Source organism: Peromyscus californicus, unplaced genomic scaffold, assembly GCF_007827085.1.
Source record: "Peromyscus californicus insignis strain IS unplaced genomic scaffold, ASM782708v3 Scaffold_9__1_contigs__length_137607984, whole genome shotgun sequence".
Lineage (NCBI taxonomy): Eukaryota > Metazoa > Chordata > Mammalia > Rodentia > Cricetidae > Peromyscus > Peromyscus californicus.
Window position 1 is genome coordinate 48,249,953 of NW_026294617.1, and position 16,751 is coordinate 48,266,703.

Below are 16,751 nucleotides of genomic sequence, written 5' to 3' on the forward strand. Positions count from 1 at the left end.
CTTGGGTTGGTCAGTCACATGGCTAAGGGACCTGCCCTTAGGAAGGCTGATTCATCTTAATCCATGCCAAGGAGATTGGAGGAATAATTATTCCCTTAATGAGATAATATGTCTTCCTCCCCAGAATCTCCACCCTCCACACAGTTGCTTATGGGGTATAGCCATGTAACTTTTACAAGAACATCTTTTCTTTTTATCTTTCCTAAACACTTCAGGGGTCCCTGTTATTTCTCTGAAGCTCCACCCGGTTGTTATGCTTCTCTTGTCTACCATGTGGTTGCTTGGTGACCTCCATGTCTATCTCAGAAGGCATGGCTTTCTCTTATCCTCATCTTCATCTTTCTTCTCTGACAGCTGCTGAGATTAACAGCTTGTCTGCCCTGGGGGTTTTCTTTGAAACTCTGATAAAATTACCCTTGTGCTTTCTTCTGAGTTTGTTCTTAAATTCTTTTATTAGTGAGACTAAAATCCCATAGAAAGGATTCCCAATTTCCCCAGTAAATGTGTCAACTCCTGTGGGTCTCTCCAAAATTTCCAGCAGTTTTTTCAAAGATTCCCAATACTGGGAATTTCACATTTACAGTGGCATTGGGCATACTAGAAATTTAGGGTATCTTTGAGTTTGATGGAGCTTTCTATAGTCCTCCCGAGTTTAGCTTGGGTGGGGAGGGACTAGGGTTTTAGAGAATCGTTACCAATGCTGCCTTGTGCCAGTGGCTTTCTGGTTCTTGTCTCTCACACTTGAACAATGAAGTTTATGGATCACAGAAGATGAGTTTTAGAAAAGTTTATTGTAGATTCATATGTGGGAGTAAGAGAAAGTAGTGGGGAGAAAAGTAGTGGGGTGTGGCAGAGTAGGGGCATGTCTCGGGAAATTGGTATCATTAAGCTGCTAGTTTGGAAGTTTTTTTAAGGACCTGTGGTAGAACAGTGGGCCTGGAGGGGGATGAGCTGATCAGTCCAATTGGTTCATCTATGGGATGTTCAGGTACCACAGCTCAGTTTTGGTTCTATTCCTGTGCATAGATAACTTCCAGACAAGGGTAATATAATGGAGAAACAGGAATCAGAACTCTAATCTGGGATTCCTAAGCTTCAGCAAAATCATTCTCAGAACTGCCTTGGGCTCCCAGCTCTACCTGACCAATTTTATTTCCTGTTCTCATCACTGGGAGGAAGAAGGAGGAGTATAAGATCAATTTTAGTGAGTACTTAGGACATCATTTTGCCTTGGGATTTGTGGACTACACCTTAAGTCTTTTTCTCTTTTCTTGGCTACTGATCCCAACTGGGCTAACCTCACACTGGCCCATACTTATGTTCATCATCTCACTTTCATGTTCTTCCTTCTGATAAGTTTTTGGAGTGCAGGACAGTTCTAATGAATAGTCTTCTAGATATCCCCATTACCACTTAACTTCTCTACCTCTCTGGCTTTCCCAGGTAGGAGTCAACTCAACTTGACTCTGCTATTTGATATAGAGAGTAAACACCACCTATCCAGGCTCATCCAGAGTCCACTGAGGCACCTACCCACTGTTTACCAGATGGAAGGTGAAGGAACAGATAGGGTGGACAGTTAGAGGCAAGACTGTGGTTTTGTATAAAGTTATAAATGCTTCTCTTGATCTGTCCCCTCTATAAATAGTTTTTAACCTAGATGACTGGTACTAGTTTTCATCATCTTCTCTGTAAATTCTTCAGTTGAATCAGGTATTGATTATATCTAAGCTTTTCAGGTGAAATTACAATTTCAATGCAATTACACACAACTGTCATTTTATGTAAAGCTGAAACAACATTGAAAAAGACAAAAAGCTTTATAGCTTGTCTGACTCAGGATTTGTTGTCATCTTAAAACCTTTGAATTCAACATCTAGAAGAGATTCTACCAAGGCCTGGAGATGGACTTTGAGGACCCTGTAAACTTCATCCAATGACTTGTAGTATTCCAGCATATTTGCAGAAATGAGAACTGGGTGGGGGCAGTTAGAGATGCTGATGGATTAGAAATCCCTACAAAGAAATAAGAGTTTGTCAATGTAAAAGTATAATTTTCTGAGAATACAGCCATATATGAGTACATATGAGTTTATCTTGTTCATACAAATCACGCTTTTCCCTGGTGAAGTCCAAGAGACCACTGGTGGCAGTCACTTTTAACCTCATTTCTGTAAAACTTAAGACTTTTGGATTTCATGATTGCCAAAGTTAAAATAGCCTTTAAGTCATTTCTATAAATTTCGTTCCCAGTATGCTTAACAAATAAACAAAAACAAACAAACAAGTAAACAAACAAAAAACCCTTGTGTACTTTTGCAGACATTATGGCAGCAGCATGTCTGGGGAAGTTAAGCTGTAATTTTGACTCAGAACATCATCATCTCTTATGTATAGATTTCTGGTTAGATCCTTCCTTTTTGCTGTTTTATTCCCAAAGTGATACTAAAGAATTTACAACTATAGAGTCTTTTAATGCAGTTCGGGGTTGAAACTATTATGGCAGTGAGAATAGAATTGGGAAAAGAATCCACGTGAAGTAATGGAGTGTTAAGATGTTCTAATTAGAGTTATAATTGTAAATTGAATGCATGAAGATAACTTATTTTTTTTTCATCTGGGCATTTCTGGTTTATATTTTACTTTGTTATCTCATGTCTGACTGAATCTAGGCTGAGCCCTAAATACATTAGAAAGGAATGGAGCTTTTCAGAAATATCAGTCACCATGATAACAATGAAGGTATTATGTTTGTATGGGTTCCCCGTGCTGTCACTTTAAATCACATCTCAAAATTCTTCCCAAGCATAACTTCTCATGTGAGACAGAGGGTGACAGGTTTCACCACAATTCAGAGCCCATTTTGGCTATTCACACTTATCCACCTTACAGAATTCTATCTTTTAGATTCTCTCTCTCTCTCTCTCTCTCTCTCTCTCTCTCTCTCTCTCTCTCTCTCTCTCCTCTGTTTTCACTTTACTTTCTTCTTTCTTAGCAGACAATGTTGATGCATTGGGCCTTAGAAGGCAGAGTTGGTCAGGCAAACTGCTACCCTCTGGTCTTTCTATGATAAACACACACCCTGCCCTGCCTGCTCTTCCGGTCTCCTTTTCAGCTGAGTGCCTACTTGGCACTTACATTCTCCTGCCTCTCCTTACTGAATTTATACCCCTCTTCCCTTTTTTTTTGAATGATCATGCAAACATATATCACATTCTTCATGCTCCAAAGGACTGATTGGCCATCCTCATGTCTTCTTGCCCATTTCTACCCTATTATTTTCATTCATCTTTCCCAGACCTTCATTTCTACTCATTACTTCATTCTGTACACGCTACCAATATAGAAAAATTTTTGTTTCAGAGGTTATGTTAAACAAAGGCGAAAACAAAAGCAACCTTTGGTCTTTACATCCTTCCAATCCTGTCACCAACCACATTTATGATTTATAATTTCATATCATTAGGTAGGACAATTCTGTAGCCCAACTCTTTTCACTGAGTATAATTCCTGTTACATTTAGGATGGTTAGTGAATACTAAATAGATGAATACATACTTAGCAATATTTTAACATCAGTTACCTGTTGCCACATAAATACTATGTAACAACCAGTTACAAATCTGATATGCAATAGTGAATGTTTGTTCACTTAATAGATCTACAGCATGGGCAGCACCACGGTGGGCTCAGTTAGTCTTATCTGAGTTTCCTCTTGTGGTAACTGTAGGCCACCAAGGCAGCTCTTCTGATCTTAGGGGAGCTTCCAAGTTGACAGTCTAGAATGGCTTCCCTTCAGCTAAACTGGGAATAGTTAGCTCTGTTCCACATACCATAGGTCTGACAGGCAAGCCTATTTATACTCATAGACACTCCTAGGATTTTGAGGAGAAGCAAATTTGCAGAAGTCATTTTAAGACTACTTTTCTTATGCTCAATAGCATTCCTTTGTTTAAGAAAAGCACTACTACTCAACTTAGAGCCAAGGAATGGAGAAATAGACTCATCTTTGCTGGGAAGAGCAAATTGTCAAGACAAAGATTGAATATATGGAATGGTTAAAAAAAATGACCTGGTCAGGAATATAATCAAATCGACCACATATAAGATCTTCAGATTGATAATTTAAGTTTGATTTTTTTAAAAGTATTTAAGAAATAATTCTTAAATACTTTTATTATTAGATATTAGTTCACTTCACTTTTTAAACTCTTATAAAAGTAAGTCCTGCTACAAATAACCATAAGCAGCGCTCCCACCACATTGCATTAATTCTTTTGTGGATCATTAAGTGAATAAAACAAGCAGAATTTGTTTTCTATACATAGCGAGCTTGGGGGTTAGGGAGTAGGTGTTGGCATTCATTTGATGGTTCACTGATTCGACATCAGTATCTTTAGCATAGTTTTGGTTTCTCTTTTACATCTAGAAGATGGCTGCTATAGTTACAACTCCCACTCTCCCATTTGATGTAGGAGAAGCAGGAATAGAAGATGCATTCAGTGAGCTGAATCTCTTCCTCCTTGATCAGAGCTGTGATGGGGGCTGCATCTGGCCACATGATGGCTCCAGAGAGAAGAGTTGGGTTGAGGATGAATCAGTAACCTCAGTGTCTTCTACAGCTAGCAAACTGGCATGCAGTCCCAGGAGTAGAACGCTCAGGTCTAAATGCCTTGTACACTTTTTCTTCCTTATTACGTATTTGCACGTTCCTTTCAGGTGAACTTTCTGTATTGCCGTCAGCATTGTGTGTATGAATTTTTTTTTACCACAAATTTGCCAACATTCTTTAAATATGATGTTGAATATTTTCCAGGTACTTTAAAATAATTTGTATGTGTGTATGGGATGTTGACCACTTACAGTCTTCATTTTCTTTTCTTATACATGAAAAAATACTCTTTGAAATTAAAGCTACTGATTCTTTTTCATTATATATGTTGCCTATTTTCCTTTTAACATTAAAAGTTCCCATTTTGAATATATTTAAAATTTTTAATGTAATTTTTGATTGGTTAAACATTCTAGAGATATTTGATTTCTGTAGGGTTACTGCTAACCTATTGCTTATATTTATAGGGAGTGAAAGATAAGCTATTCTTCCCATGGTATATTTTATTTTTATCTGTTAGAAAATTGTCCCATCTTGATGACTTTGCTGGAGCAAGTCACTAGCCTGCCATCTCTGGGAAATATTTCTTAGCAAACACAGCTCTGTAGTTGGTGCTTCTGGATGCTGCCTGGAGAAGTGAGGTCCCCTGAGGCTACATGTCAGCTTCCTTCATGGACTACACATACCCAGTCTCTAAAAAGTCAGGGAGGATTCATGCAAATAGCTAAGTTGAACAAAAAGACGATTATTAAGAATCTGGCTCTGTGGGAGACTAAAAATAAAGTATAATTGGCCTCAGAATCAATTAAAGTCATTAAAAAGGTGTCTTTTCAAAGATTTCCTACTTTGAATTATTTAAAGATAAATTTAAGAGTATAATGTAGTTACTAACAAATAACACCCAATGGGATTATCACACTGAAGTTTAAAGGGGAGATGTGTGATGCATGCTGGGGACTTCTGTATTCTGCAGGCACTTTTTTAAAGCTAGAATAAACCTCATTTAACAATGTGGTTGGAAGGTGAGCTTTTCTGAGGAAACCCAGAAAACTGTAAACTAAGCTTTTATTTTAAATCACGTATTAATGAGTTATTTTGTGAAGTCACTTAATTTCTATAGGCCTTGGCTTCTCCATCTAGCATGTGTAGATGATGATCCTGAATCTGCAGGGTTATAAAAGGGCTGCAATAATTATTTGAAAAGGATTTAATGAAGTCAAAGGGCCTAATTATTTTAAATAGAATTTAAATAGGAAGTATTATTTTTATAAATCTAAGTGTTAAATTAGCTTACTTGATTTTAAATGATGGAAGAAAGTAAAATCTTCTCTCAGCAAGAAAGTAAATGAACTGCGGAGGTCTCCACAGCTGAGACAGTAGAAAGGCAGTTGGGCTTGAGAGCACGTTTGTTGGCGAAAGCTTGCTATGAAAAAGAAGAGTGTGTAATGGTGACCATCAATTGAGCCCTCTCAAAAATCGCTTAAGTTTGTCCCTAAGACAAGAAGCATGAAGTCTAGTACCAAATATGCCTCTGATTGGGTTTAGAATCTGTTTTTTTCCTCTTAGGTTTTTAGTTACTATGTAAAAATGGTACTGGTTGTGACAGTTCGGATCATAAGCAAGACCAGATTTTGCTGGCTGCACATGGAAAGCTTGGAAAGAATCCTTAGCAGTGATTCTCTGAGATTTGTCTAGGCAGAAATAGTCATTCCCTTATGTTTTTGTTTTGTTTTTATTTTGTTTGAGAGGGCAGCTTCCACACTTGTTTTTGAGTCATTTAAGGGGATCCATTTCTGGTAACATTTCTTCTTTAATTTTTAAGAGAAATTATTTTAATAATCACGTATGTTATAGTGGGTTGGGATTATAGCATTGCTTTATTGATTTTTATTTTCTGTGTTTATTTGCCTGAATGTATGTATGTGTACTACATACATGCCTGGTGTCTGTGGAGGCCAGAAGAGGGTGTCAGGTTCTGTAGGGAGCCTTTTTCTGTCTCACCAGTGAGCTCCCATATAACCACATAAAGACATTATTAACTGTAAAAGCTTGGCCAATAGCTTAGGCTTGTTTTCAGCTATCTCTTATGACTTAAATTAACCCATATCTTTTAATCTATGTTCTACCACGTGGCTTTACCTCTATCCCATTTAATGTGTGCAGCTCTTCCTGTGTCTGGCTGATGACTCCTGGTGACACTGCCCTTCTTCTTCCCAGTGTTCTCTCTGCCCCCATATCCCACCTAACTATTGGCCTTTTAGCTTTTATTAAACTAATCACAGTGACATACATGCACACAGTGTGAGGGAATATTCTACAACAAGGTCCCCCGAACTGGAGTTACAGATTGGTTGTGAGCTGCCATATGGGTGTTAGAACCAAACTAGGACCCTCTACAGGAGCAGTAAGTGCTCTTAACCATTGAACAATCTCTCCAGACCCATTGTATTGCCTTTAACATTGATCTTTTCCAATCTTCTTCACACTTAGAGGGAGGGACTTGGTCCTGTTTCAGCTAAATGTACCAGGCTTTGCTGACTCCCTATGGAAGACCTTACCCTTTTGGATGAGAAAATAGGGGAAGGTCAGGGGGGAACTGGGGGAGCAGGAGGAGGGATGAGAAGGGGATCTGTGGTTGGTATATAAGAAGAATAAAAAATTAAAAAAATTTTATTTTATAAGTAACTTAATTTCACATATCAGCCACAGATTCCCCTGATAGAGCATGAAACTCTTAATCTCAGGGTTGTGGGTTCGTGCCCCACATTGGGCACCATTTGCAGCTTAAGTTTTCTCCAGTCCTGCCTGGCCCACGGTCAGGACAAATCTCTCTCACCCGCCCATCCCACAGCTGCTCAGACCCAACCGAGTAAACACACAGAGACTTATATTGCTTACAAACTGTATGGCCATGGCAGGCTTCTTGTTACCTAGTTTTTCTATCTTAAATTAACCCATTTCTATTAATCTATACTTTGCCACATGGCTTGTGGCTTACCGGTACTTTACATCCTGCTCCTCATTGCGGCGGCTGGTAGCATCTCCTCTACTCTGCCTTCCTGTTCCCCCCATTCTCCTCTCTGCAAGTCCTGCCTATACTTCCTGCATGGCTACTGGCCAATCAGTGTTTTATTTATCAATCAATCATCCACAGCACTTAAGAAAGAATGCACACTGTCCCAATAGACTCAGGAATATGGAAAAAGTGAAGGCCACTGTTGGAAATGAAAACATCTAGAAAGCACAACCACAATAGTGTTTATGACTCCTTTGGGAGGTCAAATGACCTTTTTCTTTTACAGGGGTCACCTGAAACATAGATATTTACATTACAATTCATAACAGTAGCAAAATTACTGTCATGAAGTAGCAATGAAATAACTTTATGGTTGGGGGTTATTACAACATGAATAACTGTATTAAGGGTCACACCATTAGGAAGGTTGAGAATCAATGATCTAGAGGAATAAAACTGGAAACAGAAAGTACCTGACAGAATCTTGCTTTTAAAGGCTTTTATTATTATATTGGTTGCTTTTAGTTAAAATTATGCATAAAAAGTTAACTATAATTCTTGGTTGAATAGTAATAGTTATCACCACAAAGATAAATTCTAAACTGATAAATCATCTTCACAAAATAATAGGTTGTAATTCATTATCTACTATCAAACCACAGTATGATAGTGTAATATTCTAGCTTTAGAAACATTGTTGTTGAAGATTTACTTGTGTGGGATATTCTTTATTATCTTAGTTACTATGTTCTTTTTCTCTGTCTAACTATTGATCAACTTTTATGCTTATAATTGAAGAGAGTAGAAGTCAACTTTCATGAAATTAAACCTAAATCTTTTAAATTTATTGCATGTACTAGAGTTATGACAAGGCTTCAATATAGTCAACTAAATGTTAAGTAAACTGGAACCTGTATCAGAAAATTTGATTTAATTATGATATAAAGTTAATAAAAGAAAGTTGGTTTTATTTTAGATGGTTTGGGACTTTAATTGGAATTATGAACTTTTACTGTATCTTTGGAGTACTATTCTGACATTTCTAGTGATCTCCATAAACTTTCATTGCTCTGAATCAGTTTATGAAGCTATAGGATCTTCATAAATATGCAAACTAGCTTAATAAGATTGTCTGACTTGATTGCTCATCAATTTGGTATTGAAAGGGCACCAACCCAGTCAATAAAAATGTGTGCTGGTAGAGTGGTCTGTGGCAGTCCTGATCTCAATGCTTATTTCCCTTAAATTGTCAAAATAATGGAACAATATTATTTGTATGAGACAGATAATTATTACGTTTATTAGGCTTTACAACTTTTGTGTGGTCACATTTTACAAACCTGTGAACAGTCTTAATAGGTGGAATATTACCTCCTGATAATTTTAATTCATTCTACAAGTCTTTATTGTTTGGGAAATAAGCTGTTGGAAAATTAAACGGACAAAACATTGGCTTTGAAGTGGATAAGAGAAAAGACATGTCTCTTTGTTCCTTTATTTATGTTTTGAGAAAGAGTTTCAATATTTGGCTCTGATTTGTCCCTTTGTGTAGTCTATGCTGGCTTCAAACTCATAACAGTTCTTCTGCCTCTGCCTCTCAAGTGCTGGGATCACAGGCACCATACCATGCCTGGCTGATAAGACATGTCTAGAGAATAAACTGTAGAGTCAAGAACTTCAGAGTGTGTACTATTGTTCTGCTGGGAGACATTATGTATTCATATTTTTAAAACAAAAATGTTTCATTAGTGTTTTTATACTTTTAATTTGAAATCGCCAATTTTACATCCCTACCAGTTGTTCATGAAGGTTCCAATTTCTACACTGCCTCACTTACTCTTTTCATTTTTCTTGGGAACTTTTCGACTTGATTTTAGTTATTGAATATCAGCATCGAGATTAATCAGCACGTATCGCTAAGCGGCGCTTCAGAAGATGACATGAACAGAGGGCAGAAACACGGGCTTTGCTCTCCACTCTGTAGATCTCTCAGTGTTTCCTTGTTCACAGCATAGAAACTGTGTACACTGAGAAGGCTAAAGCAGCTTCCCAAGTTGTAAGTTAGCATGTAGCAGCTAGGCCCACCATTGTCAACACCACTGCTGTATCATCGTATCCAGTTCCCTCAACAGTGTTTTTGCTCATGTTATATAAATGGTGGTACAGTATGTAATCTCTCCTAAAAGATTTTGAGCCTTTATTTAATTCCTCTATTCATCATTGCACATTTTAAGACTATTTTATCTATTAATTTTATAAAAAGCAAAAAATATTGATTTAAAGATCAGTAAAAATTTTAATTAATTAATTGATAATTTTTAATAAATTTGATTTCATTTTTTTAACCTTACAATAGTCCTAGGAGCTGAGTTTGCTAGGTACTTCCAGCATATGAAGAGAGCAATATTCAGTTAAGACAAACTTGTGCGGAGAAAGAGAGTAAGGCTAGGTTGATGCTATAATTTAGATCTGGAACATTCTACAAAATGAGCTAAAGACTTGGTCTTCAGTTTGGTGTAGTAGAAGGTGGTGGAACCCTAAAGAAGTGGAGTCTAATTGGGGCTTTGAGGTTATTGGGGTACACTGTTTCATGCCAACATGCCTCTTTCTCCACTTCCTGGGTGCCACCAGGTGAGAAGCCTCTTCCACTTTCGTCTGCCATAATGTCCCCTCAGTACAGCATCCCCATCCTTCAAAATGAGAACTACCACCAATGGGCTGAAACTTCCAAAGCTATGAGCTCAAATAAACTTTCCTATTTTAAGGTATATTTCACAGGTGCTTTTTGCAACACCAGAAAGTGGACCCACACTGCTGGCCCTTGCCTGGGACACATTCCCCTGATGATCCTACACCTCTGACCTCAGCAATGCAGTTCTGGCACCCAACGTGTTGGCAAGAGTTTCCACCTAAAACCTGAGAAAAAAGATTCTAAAGCGGAGCTAAAAACAGTTCCTAGTTGTCTCTCTCAAGTTAGTGACAGCCTGCATGTTTGAGCTACTATAGTGGGTTCCTGGCGTGCATGCTCGACCTGCAGTATGGCGTGGGAATGAGGCCTCTGCAAGTGGCACATTAAGCTGCATGGTGGATTTAGTCTTTGCTAGTACAAAACAAAAAAAAGAGGTTTCTGGGCTACACGCTGCTTTGATAGGCGCATAGACCCACTATTTCTGAGAGTTGATGGCTCCCAGAGCTGGCAGAAAACGTACCACCGCCATGTTGGGAAGCTGAAGGGGGTGGAGCCAGCAGCCACAGCGCTGTTTCAGTCTTAGAAAGCTGTAGTTTAAAGCAATAGGCTCAAGGTAATATAAAAAATAAGCCATGTAAAGATGGCTACCACACAGAGAATCTGGATTATGTTCTCTTTGATATTTGTAACTGAAGAAAAACATTTGATTACAAAAGCTGTTGAGTTATGCCAAAATGTATATTTTAAAGGTACCTTGACTTCAAAATTTGGATGTAAGGATATGTTGCTTTGGAAAGGAGGCTCTGCTTTTGTATAGGCTCTCTATAGAAAGCAAGAGGCTATGGATTTGTTCCAGATTAAGATATATCAGGTTTGACCAGCCAAGACCACCTGAAAGGTCTCCAATGACACCAAGGCCCAGATGATCCAACATCCAGAACCGTTTCAAGGCAACTGGCTCAGACGATACACCCTCACGGACTACTCCATGATCCTAAAATTTTCTTTATGTCCCCATGAGATACAGCACCCCCCTCCAGCAGGAAGTAGTAAGAGAAGTTACGCCCAAATTCCCAAATATACCAAGCTGGATTTGAAGATGTGTAAAAGTTAAAACCTTCCTCTTTAAAAAAAGAAAAAGAAAAGGGGAAGTGCTGTGGGATGGTCTGTATGTCAAATTGCTCTGATTGATCAATAAATAAAACACTGATTGGCTAGTGGCCAGGCAGGAAGTATAGGCGGGACTAACAGAGAGGAGAATTGAGAGAACAGGAAGGCGGAAGGAGACACTGCCAGTTGCCGCCATGACAAGTAGCATGTGAAGATGCCAGTAAGCCATGAGCCAGGTGGCAAGGTATAGATTTATAGAAATGGATTAATTTAAGATGTAAGAACTAGATAGCTTGAAGCCTAAGCCATTAGACCAAACAGTTTAAACAATATAAGTCTCTGTGTTTACTTGGTTGGGTCTGAGCGGCTGTGGGACTGGTGGGTGACAGAGATTTGTCCTGACTGTGGGCCAGGCAGGAAAACTCTAGTTCCACAGTTCCATGTATGCCATTTTCCTAAGAGGCAACTCTCTTTTTGAGCTTCTATTTTTAACTAAAAATTTTCATTAATTTTAAAATTGAAATTAGATTTTTTTTTCTTACAATATATTCTGATTATGGTTTTTCCTCCCCCAAATCCTCCTCACTTCCCTACTCACCCAAATTCATACCTTCTGTCTCTCCCTCTCATTAAAATACAAACAGATATCTAAAAATAATAACAAAATAAAATAAGATAAAATAAAAACAAATCAGAGTAGGACTGTGGTGGTTTGAATAAGAATGGTCCCCTTAGGCTCATCCATTTGAATGCTTATTCATCAGGGAGTGGTACTACTTGAGAAGGATTAGGAGGTGTGGCCCTGTTGGAGTGGGCATGGCCTTGTTGGAGGGAGTGTGTCACTGGGGGTAGGCTTTGAGGTTTCAAAAACCCAAGCCAGGCCCAGTGTCTCTCTTTTCCTGTTGCCTGCAGTTTCAGATGTAGAACTCTCAGCTCCTTCTCCAGTACCATGTCTGCCTATGTGCCGCCATGCTCCCTGCCATGATGATAATGGACTAAACTTCTGAAACTGTAAGCAAGCCCCAATTAAATGCTTTCCTTCATAAAAGTTTCCATGGTCATGGTGTCTCTTCACTGACCAAGACAAGGACAAAATACACAAACAGAAAAAAACAGCCAAAGGAAAAAAGTACAGGAAACATGCAGAGGCTGATATGTACACATTCACATGCACAGAAAACGCATAAAATCAAAAAATTGATAGCATAGTATACAAGAAAAAGATTAGTAAGGAAAAATAAAAGCCCAGACAAAGCAAGATGAGACAAGACCCCTCATCTTCTATTGTGCAGTAGTTTTCTTCAGATGAGATATCCTCCCAGAGGGAGCAGGGAGGACCATAAGGTCCATGAGCCTCAAGAGAAACTTATAAAACCCAGGTGACCAAGACATATACAAGATTGAAGACCCTACTCACTGGTGTTATATAAGCAGGAAGCACTGATGAGGAAAAAGGAACTCTTTAGTGATGTAGACATCTGTAAATGACTCATTGACACAGCTTCCTGAGTTGTTCTCATTCTGAGGTAGGCTTTTGGATGACGCAGCTATCCGAGTTGCTCATGCTCTTGCAGATAACCTCATCCATGCTTCAACGTGTAGTCCAATACATTCATTGCTTCCCTAAGTTAGATTAGAGTATAATTGTTTCTTTGGTCTTGGTCAGGAAAAACCATGCAACATCGTATTTTATTTTATATTTTGATTTTATTCATAGTAATCATCTGAACAATTTTTTTTTTTTTTTGGTTTTTTGAGACAGGGTTTTTCTGTGTAGCTTTGCTCCTTTCCTGGAACTCGCTTTGGAGACCAGGCTGGCCTCGAACTCACAGAGATCCGCCTGGCTCTGCCTCCCGAGTGCTGGGATTAAAGGCGTGCGCCGCCGCCGCCCGGCCAGTCTGAACAATTTCTAAAGGGCTTTGCCTTTGTAGCATGTCCTATTTTATTCAACTAATTTTTTGCAGAATTAAAAGAAAAGCTCGATCATAAATTCGTATCATTTGAGAACACTTCTTGCTATCAGAATATATCTCACCAAAACCTATCCTTTTAAAAATGTAAGGGGTAGCTCATTTTCTTCCGGTCCCAGGTGCTTCGGGAGCTGCTGGTTGCTGTTCTGACATGGCCAAGTCCAAGAACCATACCACACACAACCAATGCCAAAAATGGCACAGAAATGGTGTCAAAGAAACCCCGGGTCACAAAGATATGAATCTCTTAAGGGGGTCGACCCCAAGTTTCTGAGGAACATGCGTTTTGCCAAGAAGCACAAGAAAGGCCTGAAGAAGACGCAGGCAAACAGTGCCAAGGCAGTGAGCGTCCGTGCAGAGGCCACCAAGGCCCTTGTGGTAAGCCCAAGATGCCAAAAGGCCCCAGCCGCAAGCTCAGCTGTCTTGCTTTCATTGCTCACCCCAAGCTTGGGAAGCAGACTAGAAGCTACATGGCCAAGGGTCATAGGCTCTGCCAACCAAAGCACAAGGCTCAAACCAAGGCAGAGCCCTCAGCTCCAGCTCAGTCTCCAGAAGGTGCCCAGGCCCCTGTGGAGGCCATATAGAAAAGGTTTCTGTCTGCCATTGTGAAGACAGATGGACTGTTGTGATACCCCTACATACTATTTGCAGATGATCAGGACTCTGTGCTGTTTTTTACAAATAAACTTGAGGCAAGATTTGTTAAAAAAATATGAGGGGTGCATTCTAAATGCATTAAGTGCATTCTAAAAGTTCAGCTTCTGATGTAAGGTGGAAATGAAAGCAGAACACTTGAACTCTACGGCACCAATCAGCACCATCACCGGCATTGTTCACAGGCAGCTGATTATTCTTCAGACATATATGCCACAGGGCACTGCAGGTCACATTGATAAGTAGGTAAGATGTGCAATTTTACAGCCATTTCCAACAGTCTAACACTGGTAGAATTTCTCTTATCACATTTTCTTGGGGCTAAGACCTGACATTTCATCATTCTTGATTTGCAGGAGCTCTCAGTCATTTTGCTCTCAGATGTCTTTTATTTCCTAAGTTTACACAAACTCACCTCATCTAATTTTTCAGGAGGAAAACTTCTGTTTTCTTGTGTGAGAAAGGTGCTGAGTCAAACTTAACAGTGTAAAATGTCAGTCATACGTACTGGAAAATGTGTTGGTTCTCTTTGGTCTCTATAGAAGACTAAAACCTTCTGAATACTATTCAACTGAGGCAGGAGGCTAGCTCAGAGTAGGCAGTAAGAGAGAGAACCCATGCTGGAAACTAGAAGTTGCTTCTATATGTTGTGGTAGGGTTGGATGTCAGCATTAAAGGAGAATGTTAGGGTTCAGACAATGAAGCCAGGAGCAATAAGGATGACAGACATTAGTGCTTACAGCTGGGTGTAAGACACTCAAGAGAACCTGATCAGAAACAGACACACTCTAAGAACTAAGGCCAATGTCAGCAGGCCAACTGGCTAGCTTCCCTGAAAGACCTATACCCCTAGGTACTATTGTTTGTTACACAGTCCTGTGCCAAACACACCTAATTATAACAGATTATGTTTTAAGATGACTTCTATCAAGCCCATATTCATGCCAGGGAAGAGACCCTGGACCATCCTGGAGACAAGGAGGTAACCAAGAACACTGTAGATACTTCTTGGTAGCATGAGACTGAAGAGAGAGAGCACAGTATAACTAGCTTCACTTGAGACTTCTGCAATATTGGAGGGTAGTGATGCTTGCCAAGTGACTAATGACCAACAGATAGTCAAGATGGACAATTAACAAAGCTTGAGTTACAGATGGACAAGCATGAGCTTCAAGTGCCCCTAAGCAGGTATGCAATGCATGGACAGTGAATCACCTCCTTAGTTGGGTCAGGAGGACATGCAGAGAGCATGTGGGCCCTCCATTGGCTTGGTCCATGATGGCTTAGTGAGATAACCAATTTCATATCAATTATCTTATCCTTCGTCTAGTTTCCCCCATAACCTTTAAAAAGTCCTAGGCAAGGACATTTAATAGATTTTTCTTTTCCTGAAAATCCCTTCTACTCTTGGGAGTTTCATGTTTCCCCAATTACTCATTTTTTGTGGAACATTATTTTAACTAGGCAAAGATGTGTTACTATTGTTTATGCTGTGGAATATTATTTTAACTATGTGAAGGTGTGTTACATTTGTTTATGCTGCCTTTGTTAACAATGTAAAGATGTGTTACATTTGTTTGTGCTGCATTTATTTAATTATGTAAAGATGTGTTACATGTGTTTCAACTTGCCTGCCTAAAGCAGCACCTGATTGGTCTAACAAAAAGCTGAATGGCCAATAGCTTAGCAGGAGATGGATAGGTGGGCAGAGAGAATAAGAGGAGGAGAAATCTAGGCTCAAGAAAGGAGAGAAGAAGAGAATGAGGGAGAAAGAGAGGACATGCCTGGTGCCAGAAGTCAGGTAGCCACCAGCCAGCCAGATGTGGAGACAGCAGGAAAGTAGGATATACAGGAAGAAAGAAAGAAAGAAAGAAAGAAAGAAAGAAAGAAAGAAAGAAAGAAAGAAAGGTAAAAAGCCTGAGGCAAGACACAGATGATGAGAAACAGGTTAAGTTATAAGAGCTAGCAGGAAATGAGCAGAAGATAAGGCTGCGCATTCATAACAAATAAGAAGTCTCCTTGTCATGATTTGGAAGCTGATTTGTGGCCCAAAAGAAAAAGCCTGTTACTCTCACTTTTCTGTAATTCTCCTTAATACAACTTACATCTTTTTTTTATAGGACCATGAGAAATGTATTTTAATCTTTATTGGCACGAAACAGCAAACTTGGAGTCACTGTCCCAGGTTGATCTTTCTTGACTGTGAGTTTCCTTGGGTTAAGCACAACTGGGCTGTGGACGGCTCCATCATACTAAGGAACTCTGTAACAGGCTGTGTGAACCTAAAACTCTGTACTCCAAGGTTCTTTTCTAATGTGTGCCTGCTTAGTAGCAATGAGGAAGATGCTTCATTCTTTCCAAGGCCAGAAACAGTGACTCTATAGTAAGTCACTCATCGTACAAACTTAGGCTACTTTTTTCTAGGTGAGGAATATTACTCAGTTGTCCATGAGAGTATTGAGACTCAGCAGAAGGTAAGAGCATCTGAAGGGAGAAGAAACTGAAAGAGTCTGCAGCAAGCAAGTTTTTGCTAGAGCCATATACACATGTATAAGATGACATGGTAGTATTATACAGAGAGAATCTGTGCAAGCCAATTTTGCCGTTACCAGTGCAGAACTGGTTCAAGCGACAGCGTGGCAGTCCACACTGAGGTTCAGTCTGGGAAATATCCATTTAATAATGTCCAGGGAAGGTGGA

General features: G+C 39.3%; 1 pseudogene; it reads left to right on the top strand.

The window, feature by feature from the left end:
* The first annotated feature begins 13,548 nt into the window (after positions 1–13,548).
* LOC128106582 (60S ribosomal protein L29-like) lies at positions 13,549–13,981 on the top strand (annotated as a pseudogene).
* Positions 13,982–16,751: the final 2,770 nt, after the last annotated feature.